Genomic DNA, 15177 nt, shown 5'->3' with positions numbered 1-15177 from the left:
GCTCTGACGCTTTAAAGTTTAGTTTTATCAATTAGAGAAACTAAAATTATGTTAATTCTGTTAGTCAGTTTTATGTTTTAGTAAGTTCCAAGTTTTAGAGCAACGAATCTATAACATACTCTTAACTGTTTAAAAAAAAAGTAAATTAAAGGAAAACGTAACGTAATACTACGTTATTATTATTACTATTACGTTATTAACAAAATTAATAACGTAGTATTTCGTTACGTTTTCCCTTAATTGGATACTTCAGACTTTAATCTCAGATTAAATGTATCATACAAAATCATGTCAATTAGTTACAGAAGTTTATTTTTTCTTTACTACTTCCTTTTACCTACTATTCTTTACTTTTTTATGTCTATCTTGTTTATTTAGAAGAAATCTAATGATAAATTTCGTCACTTAAGACACAATGCCTTTGAGACTGCCGCAAAGACTATGGCGGAAAGTGGAATTGGATTGTCTTAATACTAGGTTTCCAGATTCCCTCTGCCTATTCTGCTCTATGCGGGATACAGCGTGAATCAAGAAAAAATTTAAGACAAAAAAAAGAATCAATTTCTTTTTCAGTCTTAGTTTAGACAGAATAAGAAACTGATATAATGCCTTAGACATAACGAACGTAGAAGAGACAAATTCACAATAAATCTAACCAATCTTAACTTAGACATAATAATAAAACTGACACAACATTTATAAGACTTCTATACATAATTTATCAAATATATGAAAGAACAGGTGTCAAACAAACTTTTATATATAGAAACGTCTATATAGTTATCAACTGCTGCCCGTAAAAACTAACCACTTCATCGGCTGGCCTACAATATCGTTTCGACTCGGCCATATCCGCTACACGTCGGCGTTCCTCGTAGCTTTGGGCGGGCGGAACTCAGTCTACGGAGTTCTTCGTAACGGGTGGATGTGTCGTACACTTGCAAAAAAACTGTGTAACATCGTCCTATATATATGAAAAAAATATTATTAATAAATAAATAAAAGTGCTAACCCCTTTCAAAGTTTATAAATACATTGAATGTTCTGTGTTTTGTGATATTATGTGAAAATAAAAGAATTGTGAATCATTTAACTGACTTAAGTACAGCGAAAATGATTTTGGAATTGTTAAATTCGAATACAATATTTAATAAGGTAAGCAATGAGTAAATAAGTGTTTTTTACTGTTAAAATATTTAACCAATTTAAAAGGCATTATCAATGTTAAATAGTTAGTAATTTACGTGAATACCAGCAATTCAAAGTCTTCCCGCGTGCGTGCATGTAAGTGATAAAATTTGCATGTTGCTTTGCATTTTGTACTACAGGGCTCTAACCTCGTAACTACCATAGAATTAAGCCTTGCTCATAAGTTATTTGTTGCCACGCGCGGGTTTTTTTTATGGCATTTGTTAAACGTGCCAGGTTGTGGGTTCCATTTCCACTCGGGGATCTGGTCTGATCTGGTCTGATCTGGTAACGAGGCAAAACAAGGCGTTGAGTTTTGTAATTTTAACATTAGGTTCCCAGGTTCCCTCTATGGGATAAGTTGTGAAACTATGAAATTATTTCAATGAATAAACGTTTCATAGTAACAGTTTTTGATAGTTTAGAACGCCGCGTTGGAATCCATTTTAAACTAAACAGGTTATCGTATTTAATCTATTAATCACTCTTTCAGTATGGTAAGCGTGTTTTATCGTGCCAGTGATAGAGCCAAAACATTGTGGTTAATTGTTGTCCTACATATGAGTTATGATAAATCCTCTGTTTTGACTTTTTAGGTTTAATTTTTTACTAATCTGATTCTGTTTGTTAACATAATTAGTGTAAAATAATAGACTGTATTATGAAACAAGAATAATAACAACCTTACATGTTTTATTTATTATTAACTACCATTTTAATTTAGTAACATTGACGTTTTTAATTAAATATTTGAATCAAATACTACTACTACTATACAAAAAATCTTTGTCAAATTATTAATTCATTTTAGTTAATTTGATATTTTTGTAAAGAAATTCTAAGGCTGTCATATTCGAATCATCTTGTGAGATAATGAAGAGACCCGTTGGTGAGGTTAGTCCTGGCGCAGGGGCACAAAGTGTGGGACATAGGTTTTGGGTTCGATCTCCACTCGAGGAAATGAAATATTTATTTGAATTTATATTTCCATTTCCTTGCTTTGGTGTCGCTGCGGAGCGCGGCGTTGAGTTCCACCACTCAACTCGCAATGCCTCCAGAATTCGGCTAAAAATGGGGAACGGAGTGTCTTAATACTGGGTTCCCTTTGCCTACCCTGCTGTGTGCGGGATACAGCGTGAAGCTGAGAAAAAAGCAACCACTCAAAATTTCAACAATACAATTAGGGTGATTATAAGTATTGCTTAAATTATTATTTCTCGCATTTGGGAAAAACACTAGCGGGCCCGGCAGATGTTGTTCTGCCCGGAAATAAAAATTCGCAATATACAGTACGGTCGACGAGTCGTGGCCCTTGCAGTCACTCCTGAAGAAAAAGTAAGTCAATCAAATGTAACAAGACATCCTAAAGCCAAATCCGCGCAATTATCTACAGCGAACTTCAGAGCAGCCCCCATTATTTAATTGTACTGTAATTTTGTTTTTATACATTTTTTTTTATATTTTAGGTGATCTATTACAGAAATGTTATCTATATATATAAAATTGAAAGGTCACTCACTCATCACGAAATCTCAGAAACTACATGTGCTAGAAATCTCAAATTTTGCATAGGAGTTATTTATAGGACGTAGGTGCTCGCTAAGACGGGAATTTGCAATATTCGACTTCTAAAGGGTTGTTTTTGGGGTCGAAAGTTTGTATGAAACTTCGTTACTACAAATGCTAGGAGTGTCAAATTTTGCATAGACGTCACTAGGATGTAGTCATGGAGACAGAAATTAATAATAACATAGTTCACGCGGGTGAAACCGCGAGCGGGCCGCTAGTCTATTTATATTTTCAAAATACAAAGAAATTATTATCCAAATCGGTCCAGTCCTCAAGAAGTATAATAAAATATAAGATATTCCCTTAATAACAAAGAAATAATTAATTTTCAATTACCTTACTCGTGCTCAAGTGGAAAACAAATCAATTAGTTTGTGTTATGGTTAATTGGGCGTAAAGCAACACTTATCAGTAATTGGCTGCAGTTGATTAACGGTATGGGAACTTCAAACATTTGTATTCGATTGTTTTTAATGAAGTCGTTGGAATTATCACCCGCCAGGCAATTACAGGCTGCTAGGTAAACAAAAGAATAGCGCACACAAATAATATTAATCCAATTCCAAGCTTTCTTGGACATATTTGGATTGATTTGACCGAAATTACTCCAAAATAACAAGTAGAGTCTGAGTTACTGAAACAACACAATTTTAAGATCATTCTGTTGTTATTACTCTCCTTATAAGCCATTCTAGTACAAAGTTTATAAGTTTTCTGATGCAAATTTGTATGCAACGAAGGCGTCTGTAAGATACGCCACGCTGGCGTACAAAGTTTCATATATACCTGAACAAGAAACGCATTATGCTCATAGTAACGTAGAATAATTAAATAAAGCAGTTGTAACTTCAATAGGGCTTTGCGGCTTGTTGTCTCCTAGGCTTCCAGGGACGCGAGGCGGATGCATCTCGTAATAAATTTAATTTAATTTATTTAATTTATTTTCAACTACGGTAAATACATGATATGCATGTTTAACACAATAGTAACTAAAATATGTAACATCTATTTTACTAGTAAAACATTTTGGTAATATGGTTTGATACAATTATGTTTGCACCGAATGCTATTTAATAGTGAAGTGTAATTTGAATGAAGTCATATCGGTAAGTTATAAATTTTATACGATTTAGATATCGAGCTCGGGCAGTGAAAGCAGACTGATTGAAAAATTAAGGATTTTTTATAAGGAAAAATCATACAGGGAAAAAAAGTGAAATACGTGTTTTCTATCAAAGACATAAATGTGGTGTGAAAGCCAAGTTAGCCAAGGTACTTAAATGCATCATTCTCTACTTAACCGACAAAATAATGAGAGATTTATATGAGTGCGGAGTTCTGTCTCGGGATAAAATTCAAGTTTTGAGGTCATTTAGAAGTGAGTTAAGTTTTTAATGAGTGAGTGAGTCAGTCACAAAAATATCGTGTTTTAAATGTTATTATATCAATAACTATTTGAGTTACATTGTTGGAATTTTATATACATTATAAACTAGTGGGTTAGTAAATTTCATGCATATGGCCTAATTGGCTTACGAGTTATGAAGGGCTAAAAAGCAGCTTGAAATGTAAAATCGTGTAAAATACACATTGCGGGTTTCCAGCCTTTGAACTTGTCTAAACACGCTGGCGTGAAAATAAATATATTTGACATATACATTACTTTCATCAGAAGGTATATATAGAAAGGGAATCAATTAAACTTGACGTACTAGCCGAAGTATTAAAAACACACTATAGAACATAATGACATCGATCGGATAAGATAGGAAAAACATTTGTACGATAAAATAGAATTAATATTTTTCAAAATAATCTTTACCATATAAAGAATATACTCGTAAACGTTATTTACCACCTCCATATTATTTATTTAGGGTTTTAGAGTAAAAAATCTGTAAATTTAGTATCTGTGAGATAGATATAAATACAAGATCCCAGCTAGAGCACATTATTATTTGTCGTCCAGTCAAATTCTAGACAGTTCCATAAATAAGATAATAATTGGTAAGTTCAGTTCCACCGTTCCATATTATATTCCGCTCTACGTCCAACAACACCAGTGCAGCCAGATTTAATTGGTAAATTGCCACCATAAAATTATTAGCTGGTCACAAAACGTTGCAGCGAATGCAAATTATCAGAAATTCAATACAATTGCCACGTATGTATGTGTTCGGTTTGTACAATTGTTCCGGCCGCGTATATTTAACGAGACGCTTTGTTCATCGGATTTCGAGTACTATTTAATTAAGGCGTGAAAAACATTGTTTGGGTTAATTTAGCCGCTCGTATGCATAAGTGTACAAAAGTAATTACCTATTAAATTTTTCAATAATTTCACAATACATTGGCGTTGGCCCAATTTGAGTTGTTGGCGTTGAGAGTTGCTTATTTTGACTTTCAGTGTTATTATATTTGTTTTAAAGCTGATTACACTGTTCAAGAATATTTAGAGGATAAACATGTATGGAATTAATGTCTATTGAATGTAATGCAGGATAGCTGCCAACTAATGTAATAGATTGTACCATTGATTTTGAAAAGAGCATCTGTTGAGTTTCTTGCCGGCTCTTCTCAGCAGAACTGCCTTCTGAATCAGTGGTAGCTTTTTGTTCATATGTTCATTCGAGAATTCAAAAGTGCTTATAATAATTGCCTATTTGAATAAAGAATATTTTGAATTTGAATTTTGAATTTATCGTATGTTTAACAATTTTAAGTTTATTTATTTTGCATTTTATGAAATAGGCACAATCAAATATCGTTATAAATGAGAGGAACTTAGACATTTCCTCCATAATCAGACAATCATAGCATCTGTTTCGATTCAATATATATAAAAATTTAAATTACAAAAATTATTTCAGAACTGAAACTTGAATTTGACTTTGCATTTTGCACTCTCAATTTTTTTTGATCTCAAGTCAAAAGATACTGTAGCGAGTAGGTAGCGACATTCAGTCGCTTTGTAAGCGCTACTTATAAAGTGCATCCTATTTATCTTCAACTAGGCTAACGAATGAGATTGGTTCATAATTTTGAATTTTAAATATACGTAGTTTTGTTTTAATATATACGACTATAAGCAAAGGTATTTTTAACAGAATTTTTTGAAAATGTCTTTTTGATTGTCAAACACTAATGCGTTTAGGTTTAAAGCAAAATTAATACTTAAGTGCTGTCAGTACAGAAATTTTATTTCGTGGTATATTTACATGCGGTAGTTCGATGTTTAAATACATTCAATGATTTTTTTTGTATTTATAATAGCAATGTGTAAGTTTGGCTCAAAAAAAGGTGATATGGAGATTCTGCCCTGTCAGAGTGAGATATTCCTAGGTATTTCTATATCTATCACGAAAATCGAATAAAATATGTGAAATTACTATTTTTCTCACGGGATGTAAAATAATCTAAAACTTCTTTAGTATAATTTTCCAAAATAATTGCAATTCGCTTTAAGTGCCAATTAGAAACTAACGACGTGCTTTTAAAATGTAGCCCCAGGGCAAAGTGCAATGGTTTGTTATCTGGAGTTACCGGGTCAGTTCGTTACCCAGTAAATGGATTAGTGTCGTCCGCCGTCTACCTCGTACATGTGACTTGACGTATATATATACGAGTATATATGTTTGTACGTACGTTTACATATTCAATATACTCGTGTTAAGGAATACGTAACAATATTAACTCTTGTTATTTTCCCCCGCAAATTAGTTTAGCCTGGTTGATGATTATTATTTTTGACCGACTTCTTTAAAAGGAGCATATCAATTGTATTTTTTTCTTTCCTTTATGACAGGTTTTGGTTAGGAACTTCAGTGGAGAGATTTGATGAAATCATTTTTGAAGTTTACACTTCATATATTCAAATAGTTCGTTTTAGCCAGCGCAGGGGCTGTCGCGCTTACAGCGCATAAGCGTAAGACTGTAAGCTTGTAGGTTCGATTCTCACTCGAGGAAATAATTTAATTATTTAATATTTTTATTTTCTTGCTCTGGAAACAAAGCCAACACACGGTGTTGAATTCCGCCAAAGAACTTCTTCCAGAATTTGGCGGAAAGTGAGGAACGGATCAAAATAATACGTTAATTATAATACGATTTTAACACTTTCATAAAATTGTAACTGAATAATTGTTTTCAGATAATTTTCGTAAATATTTACTAAGGAAAAACATTATGTTTTTCCTTAGTAAATATTTACGAAAATTATATAATATTATCATAATAAAGGAATAAATTTCCAAGTTAATTACACTGTAAGGATGCGTGTGTGATAATGAATAAGTCTCTATAGTATATAAGCGTATATTTCACTTCACAATGAATTCGCAGAATTACAATTATATAGAAGGAGAAAGTCAAGAGCACTGTGCACATAAGTTAAGATAGCGGAAGAATAAGCGTAGACAGAAATATAGCATATAGGTTAACACGTGGCAATAGCGTGGCGGAAAGGGTTAAGCGACACAGGCTTCGCGTCAGACGGTGAGGTTGTGACTGGTGGTCTGCTCCGGAGCGAATGTGTCGCTAGGCGCCAGCTGAGGTGAGGGGCGCGAGGGCGGCGGGCACGGCGACTTGCCGGGCGACGCTGCGCTCGCGCATCCGCGTATTATTATTTATATAATTTAATATTTTATGTGTTTTGTGTAGTGTATTTATATATGTATATATAAGTATATATTTAATTTAATTTATAATGTGGGTTGCCCACATCACTATACAGATAAATTGATTCGAAACGTTAAATAAATATTTTTATTCAAATAGACACAGTGTGTATTTTTAATTATTTCGTTCCATCTGAAATTTATAATATACTAAAACTATTTAATTTAATGAGTCAATCAGTAAAGTAAAAATACGTTTTATCATAAAAGGTGATCTTGGTGATGTAGGACAGTGTTTAATTAAAATAAGTTATTTTGTTATTATAAATAACTTAAATATGATCTACATATTGTGAACCAGAACGCCTTTGTACGCCTTTTTACAAAAATTGTGCGGACGAAAGAGTATGAAAGTTAGCAAAGTTAAAATTTATGTAGAACGCTAATATTTTGTAAAATACATGAAAGGTACACACTATAATACATTTGACAATGTATACACTTTTGTATTTATAAAGTGACATACACGTTGCCATGGCAACGCGTATTATTATACGCAACCGGCCTTCTAATAATAATAATAGGTCTTGTACAACACACAATAACATCATACATACTAGTTGCCTCAGGTTAAGTAAAGATTTTATGGACCAAGAGATAAAGGGGTTATTTTTCAGAATACCCGGGCAAATATATATAATAGGACTGTCTGGGGAAGAGCGCAGGAGTAACTTGCTTGCATCTACTCGCCAGGAAAATATAAAAAAAAAACTTTTTTTAACGTGAGTAAATCTTATTACGGATATCCGCCCGACTGGGGACTATTAAAATCATGGAATTATTTTTTTAGGTTAGATTAGTTAGGTTTAGTTAGGTTACTTTAATTATTTAACTTATTCTGTATACATGCATTGTAATTTTAACTATAATCATTATTATTATTATTATGTATATAATTGAAGATATATACATAATAATAATAATATAAGATAGCTTAGCATATTCTGTATATTATTACACATTTTATTTTAGCAGTTCATGAAATGTGCGACGAAATCATAAAATTTGACGATATGAACACGACATATCCATCATTAATACTTAAATACACTTTAACAACTTAAATTAAAATTATAAAACTTGTCTGCGTATTCACTTTTAAGGCATAATTAGCATTTGAAGTCTACATGCCATTCCGATCTCTAATTGTTCAAAGCGCGTTACACGCTTGTTTCCCTTACCGCGTCTAGTCAAATGCAGCTAGTAGGAATTATCATCAAATTACCCATAGGTATAACCAGTTAATCCGATATAGCTGGTTCTCTTATTTATAATGCCCGGGCATTATAAATAATACCCTATTCGAGCACCTGGTCCATAACATGAGTATAGTTCTCAATTATTTATTTGTGTGTTAATACAAAATAAACTATTGTTTTATTTACTTTAAGCTATTATAAATTGCTTACAATTATATTGTTAGAACGTGTAGCACTAATGCAACTAAAAGATAATATTGAATCCTCAATCCTCAAACTCTCTACAGCATTGAATCTTGCTATTCATATAAGTTATATTCATAGGCAAGGATGGCGCAAGTTAGTAACAAGTTAGTTTTTAACTCGTCAGTTTGCTCGAGAACTCGTCGCAGTTGTCTGTCGCCTACATAGATAGATTGTCAGGCTTCGTGACAGTTTGGACTGAAATAGAATTTTCCTATTAAGATTATTTCATATGTAAGTATAACTTTTTCCTAATTACTAATGGAAAATAATGTTAGCTATAATTATATTAATTATAGATTAAAATGTATAATAATATTAATAGTATAAATCTATAAAAATTAAAAGAAGATTATTTACCAAATTATATTGCTAAAGAGACGTCCAAAAATAAATAAATTAAAGATGTACTAATTATAATTTTCGATATCATTACATTATGTGCTTCAGTTAAGTAATTGGCTCCCTTCATCATGTTTTATTTCGTTACGCTCGTTATAAATTAATTTTCTTCTCTTTCAACGACCTTAAAGGAAATTAGTCCTTATTGTTAAAGTCCACTTCAAATTTAATTTACTTCTAAGCTGCAGAAGCGTTATAAATGTTGTTAAGTTTGTAGGTATATTTGTTTTACTTGACAGTATAGTTCGATACTTCGACTTTGCAAGAATAATGATAAGAAAAAAATGCAATATCTATAAATGCAATATCGAGGATTGTAATAAGCCTTGTGTATATAATACTACAGAGAAAATCATTCTCAGCTTATAGCCGTCCACTGCTGAACGTAGGACTCCTTCATCAAGCGCAACCATCCCGGTCTTGGGCTTCTCGCATCTATCTGGTGCCAGCGACCTTCTTTAATTCGTCTGTCCATCGTGCTGCAGAGAAAATAGCAAATTTATATTTCTTGTAGTCATATTCATATAAGACGCCGTCGCGGCGCTTGTTTTTTTTTTTTTTATGGAAATAGGACAAGGCAAACGAGCGTTCGGGTCACCTGATGATGATCACCGCCGCACACGACCCCGTGCAGCACCAGAGGAGCTACAGGTGCGTTGCCGGCCTTTGAGGTGGAGATAAACACGCTTTTTGAAGGTACCCATATCGTACCGACCTGGAAACACTGCCGCGGGTAGGCTATTCCACAGTTCGGTGGCGCGTGGAAGGAAATTCCTACGAAACCACACAGTAGTGGAGTGCCACGCATCCAGATGGTCTGGATGATATTTAAGTTTGTGACGTGCTGTGCGGTTAGAAAATTCGGCGGCAGGTAACAGGTCAAACAGTTCTTCAGAACACTCGCCATGATAAATGCGATAGACAAACACACTTGTGATGTGTGAGTGTAACGCGACGGTACCAAGTCAAAAGCGCGGCGTTGAGTTCCGCTTAACACGTAATGCCTCGAAAATTCGGCGGTAACGTCGCTAGCGGTGGTGAACGGAATAACTTAACACTCGATTCTCTCTGTCTACCCTGTACATGCGGGATAGAGCGTGAAGCGGAAAGAACATGATGTTAGTTTTAATATAAACAAATTCTTCCATAAGCTCTTGGTTGATATCACAGAACAATTCAGATTTAACCTAAATGGATTCTGTAAAATAATGCACATACATAATCTATGTCTTGAATTATTGATATGGGACGTCCTCTGTTAACACAGGTGACAACGGTTTACTCGAAATATGCCTTTGGCTTAACTTTCTGACATTTTCTTCGAGATGGAAACTGAGAGTAAAATAATAAAATATATTTAATTTAAAACATTGGTTCTATCATATTTTTGTTAAGATATAAATTCCTACGTTTATATGAATAGATGCGCTGAAAATGTTTCGCCTCTTGAAAATATTGTCATAGAAACGGATTTTAAAAAAATAACAAGTCTTGAAATTCATTTTTATTTAAAAGTTTTATTTTTCTTTTATCTCAAATGTGACCTTGTAATATATATTTATATACAAGATATATTGATTTTATGTCATTATAATAAATTGAGATAACTAACAAGAGGGACATGAGTATATTTTTTATTATACGAGTAAGTTAAAATCAATATCAGTTATTACTCTCTTTGGTCTACGAACGAGTATGTTTGTATAGATTTAAATATTTTGTGGTCTGATTGTAATAGTAAAGTGTAATAAAGGTAGTTAATTATAATTATTATATTTGATTTTAATTTTAAACAATTAATAATATGAAACAAATGATTAGTTGTTAAGACCCTCCGTTACCCACTTTCCGGCCAATTTTCGAGATATAAAATGTTGAGTGGCGGAACCAAGCGCCGTGCCTTGTCTTGTTACTGGAGGGGACAAATGAAAAAAAAAAATCTCCTTCGAATCGAAAAAGAATCTACAAACGTCACAATCAGATGCTGTTTGCTGTTCTGCAGCAACAACAGTCTCTATTAAATATCTCCATTATTTTTTGCCTTTGTACTACTTTCATAAAATGATTTACAAAAATATATTGCTTTGTGTTAGAATACCCTTTGTAGGTAGATTTATTACTATGACATTTACTTTATATAAATGTTATTTATATAAATATAAATGCTATTATTTAAATGTTATAGCGATTAATCTTAAAATAATATACTAAATATGGACAAATATATTCATTTAGCCTTTTTCTGTCAAAAAAATATAAAGAAGGTTTTACTTAGAATTTAAATCAAATGTTTCAATACTTTTTATTGATACAAACAAGAATCTTAATAATTTTATAAAAGTTTGTATCAGTATAATATTTTTTTTTCGATTCACAATAACAATCAAATATTCCACATGCCTGGGGTGTGTTTCATATTTCACAAAATAAAGTTCAGATTTTTCCCCCTGGCAGAAAAAGTTTAATACGGCGAAAACATTTCCATACTAAAACAGGATCATTATGAACATAATAATAGCATTTTGAAATTCAAAGTGTTCTTTCATTCTTGTAATCAAGAAGTTGGTTTGCGTTTCATACAGTCTAGGTAATATTTCTTTGGGGAAGGATGTTTATTTACCGTCATTGTTTCTCAAAGTTTCCTCGCTCTAAGAGACCGTTAATTTACTTTTACTTTATATAAAGGAGAAATACAAAGTGATCATTTGCAGTGCATCTGCATTTGTTTAAAACTTTTCAATAGGAGCTTTTTGAAAGCGTTCTATTTACATTTTTTATGTCATTTGTAAGTTCTTGCAAAGCTTATTATAGTCTTGCGTCCACCGTTATAAAGATATGTAACAACCAGCGATAAAAAATTTAGTAGAGACAGTGAAAAAAATTTTTCTGTTTAAATTTTCCAGTATCTAATTAACTTTGAAATTTGAAAACAGAAAAGCGTGATTAAAATCAGGCGCTGGCGTAAATATTTACCTATATACAACTTGAAAGAATTTATAAGGTATTATAAGAAAACTTCACATCTTCAAAATCACTAATTCAATTTAATTTAATTATAAATTGTACTCTATGTTATTTTCTGTGTAATTGTACTTTTCATTTGAGCTCTTTCCTCCCTTTTCTCTTTTTCTTTATTCTTATAGCAGTTTCTAAAGTTATTTAGAGGATGACAGGTTTTGAAATTAAATTCTGCCTGATAATTTAATTAGTTTTACCTACGGCATTACCCATGGAATTAAGTTTGTTATTAACAAAAGTAAGTGTGTAGAAACCTAAACACTCAAATTAAACTTGAAATGTATAATAAAATTATATTCTCACGTGTTTATTGCCTAGATTTTGCTTTAAGAATGAGATATTTTATTTATTGTTTTAATAAAATTACATATTTTAGGTATTTATAATTAGTAGTTTTTCGTATAACTAGCATGATGTGCCTTAAACAATTTAATTAAATGAACCTGAAACATTTTTATGCCAATATCAATTTATTGATGGCAAAGTCGAATAATATTTTTTGTATACTTGTAGAATACAATTTTTAATACCTTTAAATTAAATCACGACATAATTTTTATCTAATATCCTTGTAAATAAATTAAAATATATACCTTTTACCTATTAAAGCATAAAATTGCATTTCCTTTATTGTTTACACGAGATCACCAGTAATATCAAAGCGCCGAGGAAAATGAGTGAGGATGCTCTTTATGGAAGTTGACTATTATTAGTTCTTACTGAGTACTTCTTTGTTGTTGTGTATATTACTCATACAGAGAGCAAACACGTGCCAGGAGTGAGGACGAGGAGCGTCCCTATTTTGATAGGACAAAAGCGGAAACTGGACCGGGATGTTATCTCGGACCTCCTCCCTCGTGTATTTGTGTTATTACTCCCGCCATTACGAAAAACTTTACGACTGTCTCCACCGCCGCCGCCGCCGCCGCCGCGCTGTTTGCGGTTAATGTCGAGATTTATTTCTGTATTTTCGGGTGCGTTTGATGTTACAATACGATGGAGTTTGATTATTTTAGCTTCACAATTGTGGGGAACTTTTCATATTAAAAAAATAAGAAAGGTCTGTTTTTATTGATAACAGTACTTCGGTTTGTACGAGGGTATCCAATCCCGCAGTTCCGAGATCTCAGTCCGGCGTGCTGCGGGCTTACAGGTGCGGGATTCGCGGTATTTGCGGGAGTGAAAAAATCACGCAGACGCCTTTTCATGAACATCATCGCTGGGGAAATTAAAAGTTTTGTAATCAGAATGAACTTCAGTCCTTTAAATTCGATATATTCGGTATGATTCGTATCGTACCTACAGGGTAAAAAATGTGGAGCTCATATTTATATATTAGTTTTATAATAGTATAGATAACATATATCAGTCGCTTAAATGTCGCTTTACGGAGAATTAAAGTTGATATTAAACTATTCCATTCTATTCGTTATACAGGTGGATATCGGAAAACTAAAAGATAGGATGTTAAATAGAGATAAAAGAAATGAGTTATTAATAAATTAGTAGAAGACGTAAATGGAGTAAGAATAAGAAATAATTCTGTTTCTCTTGGTTTACAACTTGTTAGGACAATTATCTTCTGTTAACTAGATCATTGTATATCTAAGATTTACATATGTAAACGGCTGAATGCGAAGAGCTCAAGATCGAGCTCAGCGGCGTGCCATTGGAGAGGCCTATATCCAGCAGTGGACGAGGACAGGCTGATGATGACGATGATGATGATGTTGACATATGTAAAATTCATTAATTAGTAAATTGAACCTGATACTAATGTATTAGTTAAAGAACACTCATATAAGCATATGCAATTGAATTTTCTTTTTTAAAGTTAAGCTATCTATACACTAGTAAAATGACATGTGGGGAATAATAAAAAATCGCTGTATATATATAAATTTCAGTGTATTCCAATTTTTGTAGAGCGGCCACATGTTGCCAACAAATACGATTGTATTTTCTGGCAATGGTGACGTGCAGCGAGCTGGGCTGGGGCTGCCTCAATTGAGCTATTTCTTTCAACATTTATAATTTTTGTTACAAAGCAAAATATTTATGTGTGATGTATTATTGTAGTAACCAAATTTAGATATTTTTATTGGACATGTGGAAGAGGCACATCATGAAATATCAAGTATGTAGTCGATTTATTATAAATGTGAAAGTTTTTAAGGATGGGTATTTGTTCCAAGTTCACGCAAAAACTACTGACCAGATTTAGATGAAACTTTGCAGTAATATAGCTAATACATCAGAACCAATTATATCTTTAAAAATATGCAAATGAAGAAAATCATTTAATATTACATACACATATTGAACAAATACTTTTTTGGAGAATTTGAATATTTTTGTTTAATGTGGAGATGTTATTAATTATTGTTGAAGAGGAAATTAAAATATTATGTATTATAAAATGAAATATTGTTTACTGTTTTGGATTTTTATTAAAATGTAAACATACAATATCAATTTTGATCTTTGCTCGGTTGCATGTACATGCACCGATAACACTTTTATCACATTCACGCTAATTTGCTAGGTTTGCCTGTCAACCGACATAACCATGTATGCAAGGTTAAAACCATCATGCTAAACCTAAAGTGTATGGACTCCATAGGTTAACTACGAAAGCAATTTTCGGCGACCTTTTCAAGGAAATTTCTTAACCAAAAATAGAGAAAAAGTAGTCATCTCAAGACTCAAATTTCGAATTACTTTCGAATTTATAATATAACTATGGAAGTACCAAATATTCCATCCATCCAATGTATCATCACACGCTACGATTTATGTAAATGAGATTTATAATTTGGCTATAACAATAAGTGTGTATACAGGTGAAGCCGCTGTTGGGTCGTTGATTTTTTTATATTGAT

General features: G+C 32.4%; 1 protein-coding gene across 1 annotated transcript in view; it reads left to right on the top strand.

Annotated features, from left to right (window-relative positions):
• Positions 1-896: 896 nt before the first annotated feature.
• Positions 897-15177, top strand: part of kek3 (leucine-rich repeat, immunoglobulin-like domain-containing kekkon 3 protein) — a 34659-nt gene continuing 20378 nt past the window's right edge. The window contains exon 1 of the mRNA XM_085203231.1: positions 897-1155. The gene's annotated coding sequence lies outside the window, so the exon portion shown is untranslated. The remainder of the gene's footprint in view (positions 1156-15177) is intronic.

Source organism: Heliconius melpomene, chromosome 19 (genome assembly GCF_056956725.1).
Source record: "Heliconius melpomene rosina isolate 202511_hmr_F chromosome 19, ASM5695672v1, whole genome shotgun sequence".
NCBI lineage: Eukaryota > Metazoa > Arthropoda > Insecta > Lepidoptera > Nymphalidae > Heliconius > Heliconius melpomene.
Note: the sequence above shows the minus strand (reverse complement) of the source record. Positions and strands in the feature narration are given on the sequence as shown.